Genomic DNA, 11,333 nt, shown 5'->3' on the forward strand with positions numbered 1-11,333 from the left:
GTGGCATCTCATCCCTGGAATGATTTTTTTAATAAAGCATGGATGAGGAATTAAATATGGTAAAGGCTTTGTAACTGGCCTGACCTTTCCTAGCATCTGCAACTCAGAGCTACTTAGCAGCAATCAAAACAAGACAGACTGATTTTTTTTTTATCTCCATCCTAAACCATGTACATGTTGGATCATTGCAATTTTCCCCTCTAACACTGTGCATAGAAATCAATCTTACAGCATACAAACATTCTGGCATTGTGAACAGGTTCCATTCTGGGGCCTACTTTCAAGTCAATTTGTACATAAGTCAGAAGACGATGCTGGATTGTGTAAATCAGCCATTCATAAATACAGGAAATACTTGTACATCGGATCTTTAAAATGACCCCTATAAGGGATCATATTCATAAGTTTGACCATTAGTTGGATGGTTGTAAATGGTGACACCCTGTATATGGATGGGGGCTTTCCTTGATAGTTGCGTGTGCCCAAACAAGTATAAGTGGGCTCAGTGCTTCTGACTTAGAGTGCTAGAAATTATTCTTTTCCTTTCTTTGTTTGGTAAGCCCCAAAAAGGGGCTCACATACTTTTGTTCCATTTTTGGCCAGGACCTCTAAGACTAGACATTAACCTGTTTTTCTTTATTGGAGGTTATGAGATTTGAGGTATATTTCTGGAGCCATTTTTTTGTTTTTGGTATCACCACAGCTTTGAATTTCCCTGGAATTAGACTTAGAAGCAACAAACTTGCAGTTAGAATGTAACTGTTCTAAAATACGTTCACCTGGACCATCTCCAACATGACCTCTCTGTCTCCATCTCAGGCAACCACCGAGAAACTGATATCCGTTTCAAGCCCACCATCTCCCACAGCTACCTAGAATACACCTCCTTCCACCCACCTTCTTGCAAAAATTCCATCCCCTATTCACAATTCCTTCACCTTCGCCGCATCTGTTTCCAGGATGAGGCATTCCACTCCTGTACATCCCAGATGTCCTCGTTCTTCAAGGACTGCAACTTCTCCCCCCCCCCCCCCCCCGTCGAGAAGTGGAGGAAGTGCTATGCTTGCCCCCACACCACCTCCTTCACCCCCATCCCAGGCCCCAAGAAGACTTTCTATGTCAAGCAGATGTTCACCTGCACAACTGCCAATGTGGTATACTGCATCTACTGTACCTGTTGTGGCCTCCTCTACGTTGGGGAAACCAAGCGAAGGCTTGAAGACTGCTTTGCAGAACACCTATGCTCGTTTCGCAATAAACAACTGCACCTCCCAGTCGCAAACCATTTCAACTCCCCACCTCCCATTCCTCAGGGACATGTCCATCTTGGGCCTCCTGCAGTGCCACAACAATGCCACCTGAAGGTTGCAGGAACAGCAACTCATATTCCACTTGGGAACCCTGCAGCCCAAGGGTATCAATGTGGATTTCGCAAGCTTCAAAATCTCCCCGCACCCCTCCCCCCACTGCATCCCAAGATCAGCCCAGCTTGTCCCTGCCTCCTTAACCTGTTCTTCCTCTCACCCATCCCCTCCTCCCACCTCAAGCCGCACTTCCATTTCCTACCTTCTAACCTCATCCCGCCCCCTTGACCTGTCCGTCCTCCCTAGACTGACCTATCCCCTTCCCACCTACACTCACCTCTACTGGCTCCATCCCTGCCCCTTTAACTTGTCTGTCCCCTCTCCACCTATCTTCTTTCTTCTCTATCTATCTTCAATCCACCTCCCCCTCTCTCCCTATTTATTTCAGAACCCTCTCCCCTTCCCCCTTTTCTGACGAAGAATCTAGGCCCGAAATGTCAGCTTTTGTGTTCCTAAGATGCTGCTTGGCCTGCTGTGTTCATGCAGCTCCACACTTTGTTATCTCGGATTCTCCAGCATCTGCAGTTCCCGTTATCTTTACTTAGTACAGCAATATGTTACTTAAGAGCAGTGTGTTAATTTCCCAGTTATTTAAAATCTGAAGATCAACGTAACCTTATTTCTCTGCCAATGGTTTTCCCTTGAACTGATAAATTCATGAAACCTTAATTTTATTCAGAGTCTGTTGTGGATTTAGTTACATAAATAGTTCTCAATACCCCAATGGGTTTCTACTATCGACAGTCTAGTATTCTTTAATTAGAGATAGTAAGAACTGCCGATGTTAGAGTCAAAGATAATACAGTGTAGAACTAGATGGTCCCAACCTGAAACATCAACTTTCCTACTCCTCTGATGCCGGCTGGCCTGCTGTGTTCATCTGGCACCACACTGTAGTATTTTTTAATGATCTTTTCCTGTTCCAACACCCAGTGCGATAGCTTTAGATTTACATAAACTGTATACCTAGTCTTAACATCTCTTAATCTTGTACAAATAAACATTGAGATGTTGAAAAAAGAGATCACAGAAAGAACAACATCTTGTAAGCGCAAGAAATGTCAAGTATGCACAACAAGTCACTTCACTTGTCAAAGCATAGCCTGTGTTGAGCTAAAACATTTGTGAATCCTGACTCAATCAAGCAGATACTATGAGGACAGGTAGACACCTGTAGAAAGAGTCAAAACAGATAGCACCTCCCAGTCGCAAACCATTTCAACTCCCCACCTCCCATTCCTCAGGGACATGTCCACCATGAGCTTTGGAATGTTTCATCAGTGTGATAAAAGATAAAAAGGGCCAATGTTTTTAAAGTGCTTGAAGTTTCTCCTTAAAGCTGCTTCTACCACACATCTTACTATCACTGAAACCGGAATATGGTGATAGAAGTCACCATGATGATTGGAACTGGAATTCCCCATGCTATCCAACAGCATTGAGAATTTTGACAAGAATTGCACTTACTTGCACAAAACTTTCTGTGCTGGATTTAAATTCCCAATAATGCTCTGTGCCCATTGCCATCCTTGCTTCCATCGCAGCTAGCTGGTGACTTCATATAGGTTTTGCAAAGCAACCTGTGCAACTTTTTCCCCAAACACAGCTGCAGTGAAGCTAGAAACTCCTGAATTACCTCTCTCATCTCTAACTTTGCCATGGTATTACTCTCTTTTTGAGGTCAACAAGACAAGGATTTAATACATTATCAACGCCCAATGTAAACTCAAGAACAAACACAAAGTCCCTGTTATATGATCAGTCGTGTACTTTCCATAATGACTAACATTTTACAATTTCAACAATCTTGTAGCTATTGTGAAACTGTAAGCCTCTCCCATTTACTTGCATAGTCCATCAACAATCAAACAACATAAAGGGCTGTATTGACTTTAATATATGTTCCAAAAAACATTTATAGGACTAACTGATTTTGTATTCTGTGGTTTTAGTCTCTCAGCCAATTACTTATGTTTGAAGGATAGTCACTGGCTGTGTGGGCAAATATGGTAGCCAATTTTCATGCAAGGACTCCCCCCAAAAATAGAAAAATGACTTGAAGTACAAAGACATACTTCAGAATGCACAAAGCCATTTGAGGCAGCCATAGGTCAGAGGGATTGGCAAGTACAAGGATTTTGATATGAGCACTAATTTTGGAGCCATTAAACATTAAAGCAGGGAGTTGGTTTAACTAGTGAAAATTGTTCTGATATCTTTCTGGCACCTTATTTTTCAATCTCCCTTTTCTCTCTGAAATCATTGCATATGTTATTGCCTCATAATCCATGCTTATCTCTTCTAGAACTTCATGTTTGTGTCATTCTAATTAATTCCATCCTTTCTGCAATACCGAAATGGCTCTTATCAAAGTAACAAGTATCAGCCTGTGTGACAGTGTCAAAGATAAACTATTTCCTCTCATCCTCCTTGACTTGTATGCCACCTTTGACACTATTGGTTGCATCATCTTCTTCACTTGCATCCCCTTGAAGGCACTGTGCTTCCTTGTTTAATTCTTACCTATCTAATAATAGCCATCTAGATCGTCACTTTCTTTACTCTTAAATAGGATACGGGTGTGACTGGCCAGGCTCGGATTTGTTTCCAATCTTCAATTATTCTTCAACTGAGTGGCTTGCTAGGCAGTTTCATGGGGCAGTCAAGATTTGACCATGTTCTGGTTGCACCCATTTGGAATGGTTTCCCTACCAGCTCCCATGCTGCAGTTTGCACTCAATTCCTGAGGACTTGCTAATGTATTATAGATTATCAAAAAGGGACGAACAGCTGTAATGGGCAATTAGTGGCAAATTTATTTAACATCTTTGGACAGTGAATATTTGAAATTGAAAGAAAAATGCATGACGTGTAAATGAAGAAAGAATAATTTGAAGCAACCAACATTGATTTAATGCACACAAGAACACCTATACACCGAGAAACAGAAGTAGGTCATTTCTCCCATTTAGCTTGTGCCCTCATTAAATGAGATCCTGGCTGATGTCTAACCTAATTCATGCCTGCCTCATTGTCTTTGTCCTATCTTTCTTAATACCTTCAGCTAACAAAACAAAAACCTATCATGGATATCGCTTGAAAAAAAGATATTTTATCAACTCTTTTCATCTTGCATTCATCAGGGCAATTTGCAAGGATTCCAATTTAAAGGGAAAACCAAAATTTTGCTTCATGACATAAGAATGCTGATTGGTTGGCAAGTGGGCTGTGATGGTACAGGCATTGCCATGGATTAATAATAATTGCTAGTTAACTGCCAACCTTTGCTTACATGTTAAACCAGTCAGGTTGTCTCTAATCTGCCAATTGTTGTTTCATTATCAACAGTTGATCAAACATTGCTGTTTGTGGGAAAGAGTTCTAATCTTTTTTTATTCATACACGGGATGAGGGTGTTGCTGACGAGGCAGTGGTTATTGTCCATTCCTAACTGCTCAGAGTCAACCATGCTGCTGCTATTATAGGTCTGGAGTCACATAGGCCAGACCCTGTTTCCTTCTCTAAAGGGCATTAGTGAACCAGATGGATTTTTCTCACAAATGATTCATGGTCATCATTGATCCTTAATTTCAGATTATTTTTATTGAATTCAAATTCCACCATCTGCCATAGTGGGATTCAAACCCAGGTCCCCAGATCATTATCTGTGTCTCTGGGTTAACAGTCAGGCAATAATACCACTCGGCCATCGCCTCCCCTTGAGAATTATATCTGAGTTTCACTACTATAAGATCAGACACTATTTTTTAAGACAATGCCTCTGAGGCTTTCCAGTCAGAAAATATTGTTTATCTACCCACTTTAGATGTTCCCTTTAATGTCTTTAACAAGAGTCTTTTTTTTCTGTTAACCTTCTCAATTGCAGCTATTATAGTCTTAGTTGAGTTACTATGTAACCTTTGGAATATAAATATCATTTCTGTTAAATTGTTCTACACACCTTCCGAGGGCAGCATATTCTCCCTTGGGTGTGGTGCCCAGAATTGCTCTCATTGATTCCAGGTCTGATCTGATAAGGCTTTTGTAAAATTGCAGCACTCCTTTTACTTTCTATGTTATATTCCTCTAGATATAAAGTCGCATGACACCAGGTTACAGTTGAACCAGTTTGTTTGAAATCACAAGCTTTAGAAGCGCTGCCCTACTGTTAGGTCACCACCTGTAAAAGGGGCAGCATTCAAAAAGCTTGTGAGTTCAAATAAACCTGTTGGACTATAACCTGGTGTTGTGTAATTTTTGACCTTGTCCACCCCAGTCCAATACCGGTACCTTCACATTATCTAAATATAAAGAGCATCACTCCCACAGACTTTTCTGTACCTCTTCATGACATTGTAATGATCTATGTTTCTGGATCTTGAAATTTCTTTGGAATCCAATTCTTCACCATTTATAAAGTCCTTTAAAGTTTTCCTATCTTTTTAGGTTCCCTACTCCAAAGTGAATGATTTCATATTTGCTCACAATAAAACCATTTTGAGGAGGTTTTTTCCCCTTCATTTAATATGAATATCTCTCTGTTATTTTATCCTCGACCTGAAGACTCAATAAACCAGAAATGCTTCTTTGAGTAGGTAAATAGATCCGTGAGTGAGGAGAATCTGTTGTAGTTCCATCAGGGCTTTGGTTAGAATCCATACGCACGAGACAATGGAGAAGACTGGATTGAGGACTACCATGAAATTTCTGTACATAACACTTAAATATAATTCTGAGGAGCAAAGAAAGCTGCAACATTTATTGGAGATAATGGGAACTGCAGATGCTGGAGAATTCCAAGATAATAAAATGTGAGGCTGGATGAACACAGCAGGCCAAGCAGCATCTCAGGAGCACAAAAGCTGACGTTTCGGGCCTAGACCCTTCATCAGAGAGGGGGATGGGGGGAGGGAACTGGAATAAATAGGGAGAGAGGGGGAGGCGGACCGAAGATGGAGAGTAAAGAAGATAGGTGGAGAGAGTGTAGGTGGGGAGGTAGGGAGGGGATAGGTCAGTCCAGGGAAGACGGACAGGTCAAGGAGGTGGGATGAGGTTAGTAGGTAGCTGGGGGTGCGGCTTGGGGTGGGAGGAAGGGATGGGTGAGAGGAAGAACCGGTTAGGGAGGCAGAGACAGGTTGGACTGGTTTTGGGATGCAGTGGGTGGGGGGAAAGAGCTGGGCTGGTTGTGTGGTGCAGTGGGGGGAGGGGACGAACTGGGCTGGTTTAGGGATGCAGTAGGAGAAGGGGAGATTTTGAAACTGGTGAAGTCCACATTGATACCATATGGCTGCAGGGTTCCCAGGCGGAATATGAGTTGCTGTTCCTGCAACCTTCGGGTGGCATCATTGTGGCACTGCAGGAGGCCCATGATGGACATGTCATCTAGAGAATGGGAGGGGGAGTGGAAATGGTTTGCGACTGGGAGGTGCAGTTGTTTGTTGCGGACTGAGCGGAGGTGTTCTGCAAAGCGGTCCCCAAGCCTCCGCTTGGTTTCCCCAATGTAGAGGAAGCCGCACCGGGTACAGTGGATGCAGTATACCACATTGGCAGATGTGCAGGTGAACCTCTGCTTAATGTGGAATGTCATCTTGGGGCCTGGGATGGGGGTGAGGGAGGAGGTGTGGGGACAAGTGTAGCATTTCCTGCGGTTGCAGGGGAAGGTGCCGGGTGTGGTGGAAGCCTCAGAAACTAAACTAAATGATTGGTAAACCAGATGGGGTTTATGATAACTGAACTGTTTACTCAATATTTTTCTCAATTAAATTCAGTTTCATAAATAGTCACAATGATATTTAAACTCAACCACAGGGTGCTTTTCCAAAGGTATAACCTTGAGGATTACTGCACCTTCAACTTCTTTCTCTGGGGCTGACATCACCACATGTGCAGCTCTCTGGATCTGTATACATGTTTCTATCTCTGTGCAGCTATAGAAGTGTGTTTCCTTTGTTTCATCCTAACTCTACAACTCCTTCTTTGCATTAATGTCTCTCTATCTCTTTTGTACATTCTGTTGACCACAGTAAAACATCAGGTTATTTCACAGTCCAATTGTCAAACAAACTGATCCATGTAAAGAGATAAGACAGGGGACCAGATGCTTAATCAAAGAGTTAGGTCTTAAAAGATGTCAGAGCGGCAGAGAGGAGCAGGGAAGCAATTCCAGAGCTCAGAACCCAAGCAGTTGAAAGAGCAGCTAACAATTGTACACTGGCATTAGTTGGGGTTGGGCAAGAGGCCAATTTGGAAGAGTACTGAGATTATGTCTTGGAGCATTTTAGGGTTGGATGAAGAGGTCTTGTGTTGCAGTACACAGAGTCCCTGCATCTGAGTTTAGGTCCCATTCCATGGCCAAGGAAAGTATTAACTTGTAAATCCAATGGCAGGCAGTGGGATGGGAGAAGCTCCCGCTTAGCTATGAAAGTCAGTTAGTGTCTCTACTATCGCCATCTATAGCTGCAGGCTACAACACGTAGGTAAAAGTACATGTTGCTGCAGCAACCATATCCTTAACACTGGGAATTTGAGGTGGTAGAGCAATTGGCTGAGTTTGCCAGATGGCTGGGTTCAATAAGATTGGTACCAACTCTGAAAGGTCTGTTCCTCGTCCTGGTGGGGGAGAATTGGTTCTTGTCTTGTTGCTCTTACTGTAGTGGAGACCACAATGGTTTGGGCTGCCTTTGTTCAGAGGACTGAAGATGGGCTGGATGGCATTATGCAATTAGGAAGAGGCAAGGACATGGAGGGCTTGAAATGCAAGATTGAAGGTTTTAAATGAGGATGCTGCTGGATCAGGTGCCAGTTAAGTATACTGTGTACTAGGTGAATGGAACCTGATCTGAGGTGGGATATAGGTAACAGCTAATGATAGTTCTGTGGTGAACTTTTACAGGCTCAACTGGGATGGGCATGGTAAAATGCAAATGACCCATATCAGGATGCTGTTCTGCCATGGTGGAGGTTTCTCAGTGAGTGGAGAAACAACAGATCAACTGTCTGCTGACCAGAAATAGGCAGCCAACTGATCTAATTAAAGGCCCAATTGCCAACAATTTTAATTTCCCCTTCACCTACCTTCTCCACATGAGAATGCCACCAGCTGCATGGAGTTTGCTTCCTGGGTGAGTAGTGTGTACTGGAGGCTCCAAACCTGAGGAGGTGGCTATGGGAATCTCCTACTTCTTCCCTCCAGAAACCAGCAAACTTAATTGTTATCCTGAGAGATAGTGAAAACTGCTGTTGCTGGAGTCAGACATAACAGTGTGGATCTGGAGGAACACAGAAGGTCAGGCAACATTAGAGGAGCAGGAAAATTGAAGTTTCCAGTGGGGACCCTTCTAACCTTGCTGCTCCTCTGATGCTGCCCAGCCTGCTGTGTTCCTCCAGCTCCACACTTGTTATCCTGCTCTGTAAGGGCCACTGAAGGCGAACAGTCTCCCTTGCTATCCTGGCTGCTCAGCAAAGGTCAGCTGTCCTGGTGGCTGAGCTTTCTGAACCTCTGAATGGATCAGCAGTATTGGCTGCCCCCTTGCAATGTAAGATGTCAGTGTTCAAATAGGATGACATCACCGGGGAGACTGCGGCTGTGTTTCCACTGCTTCCTATTGCAAGCCAAGGACCTTCATATAGTTCCTCATCCCTTCTTGGAAAAGTCCCTGCTCTGGTATCTGAGGTATCGATGTGTTGACATTAAGTTAAAAACCTTCCTCAAAAAAGACAAATAGGAACTTAAAAGTGAAAAAAAAACTTGCAATGTATCCAGTATGAAAACAGATACAGAAACAAGTTGAATTTGCTTTTCAGAGCTGACTGAAGTTACCCCAGAAAGATGTAGATGCAGGCCAGCCTGAATCGGAACATGATTACATACACTTTTCCTAACTTTGTCTCAGAATTAAAAAGTAATTTTGTCAGAGGTCTCCTTAATGTTAGAAAAATGAATGAGTTTAAAACTAAATAATTCTGGTAAATTTTCCGTCTTTATCCAACATTGTGCTGACTCTTGACTTCTCCCAAGGGAATCAAAAGTGGTAATTACATATAAAATGGGTATTTCTCTAGATCTCACCATCTCTTCTCAATTATATAAGTAGCCAGAAATAAGAGACACAGTTTTCCCCTGTGCACTTCTCTTAAGTTTCTGTAAAGTTCAAAACTTAAATCCTAACCCCACGTTTCGGGAAATTCTGAGCCTCTTTTAACATTCTGCACAGGACGCAAGATGTTCATCCTCTATCTCACCTCCATGCTCTTGCTATCTGTTGCAAACCTATCCTGCCAAAGACTTTGATCTGTGCATACTACCAAGATGCGTGTACTTTCTTCAAAAAGTATAAACCTTAGAAAATGTTATTTTCATTTGTTCATTTTTGGGACATAGGCATTACTAGCAAGACCAATATTTATCATGAACCTTTAAGTAGGGAGGCCTGACAGGCAGACGAGCACTAAATAACACTGGTTATTTATAAATTCCTTCAAAGGTTTAGCAATGGAGCAAGAATATGAAATTTTAATTGTAATTTTTTCATTACCTCCAACAGAACTAAGATTGTTTTGTCTCCATATATGCTGCCAGACCTGCTGAGTTTCTCCAGTAATTTCGGTTTTCTTTGTTTAAAACAAAGTAAAAATTACTTTAGAGGAGAGATGATGAAATAGAAATTGGAAAATAACATATCCAATTTAAGACAGGGAATCACCGTGAAGCAACGTAGGAACGTTTTGAAAGCGTAATGATTTCAAATGAATTGCATCATGGTTTGAAATATTTAGCAAACATTTCCTGCACGTTTGACACAAATTTCACCCTGGCAACCATATAAATTCAGTTGGAATTTATTTCTCATTCTGCAACATTTCTACATAGATAGAACATTAGATTTTGAGTGAAACTGTAGTAGAATCCTTACAGTGTGGAAATAGACCATTCGGCACAACGGGTCCACACCAAACTTCTGAAAGGTATTACACTAAGAATCAAACCCACCCCACCGACCCGCCCCCCGTCTTATCCCTGTATCTCTACATTTCTCACAGCAAATCCACCTAATCTAGGCACCCCTGGGCACTATGGTCAATTTAGCATGGCCAATCCGCCCAATGTATATCTTTGGGCTGTGGGAGGAAACCCTTGCAGACACGGGAGGAGAATGTGCGAACTTCACACGGACAGTTGCCCGAAGCTGGAATGGAATATGGGTCCCTAGAGCTGTGAGCCAGCATTGCTAACCAGTGAGCAGGCATGCTGCCCTAAATTTGTTATTTCATTACATTGTAATTAATTAATTTTAATCATATTCCAAACAATAAATTACATTCTTCGAATCTAGAGTAGAGTGACATTCCAGTCCTCGATTTTTGATGGGGTCCATGATGTGGAGGTGCCGGTGTTGGCCTGGGACGGACAAAAAATAAACCTGTTGATGGGAGATAATGGGAACTGCAGATGCTGGAGAATCCAAGATAATAAAATGTGAGGCTGGATGAACACAGCAGGCCAGGCAGCACCTCAGGAGCACAAAAGCTGACGTTTCGGGCCTAGACCCTTCATCAGAGAGGGGGATGGGGAGAGGGTTCTGGAATAAATAGGGAGAGAGGGCTGCGTTCTGGAATCCGTTCTCAAGGCGATTTTGCACGTAGTTCAAAAACACAATGCAAGGCCACGGCGAAGGAGCTGTTTTGAAGAACTGGAAACGTTCCTATGTCAGGCTTTTAAAAACGTAAACCATTTATGGGAGCACGTTCGTAAACAGATCAGAGGTTTTAGGGGTTTCTAACTCGTGGACCCCGTGCATTATTGGGGGGAAAGCGCTTTTTTTTTCAGACGAACCCTAAAATTGAGCCTGCGGCTGCTGTCTCAGGCGCGTGTAAAAGATCCCAATGGTTCTACCTCCATGAGGAAATGGGTAGTTCATCCTTCCCGAGCCGCACTGGACATTATTTATCCTTAACCCAGGCCATCTGGTC

The sequence above is a fragment of the Stegostoma tigrinum genome, chromosome 32 (assembly GCF_030684315.1).
Source record: "Stegostoma tigrinum isolate sSteTig4 chromosome 32, sSteTig4.hap1, whole genome shotgun sequence".
Taxonomy (NCBI): Eukaryota; Metazoa; Chordata; class Chondrichthyes; order Orectolobiformes; family Stegostomatidae; genus Stegostoma; species Stegostoma tigrinum.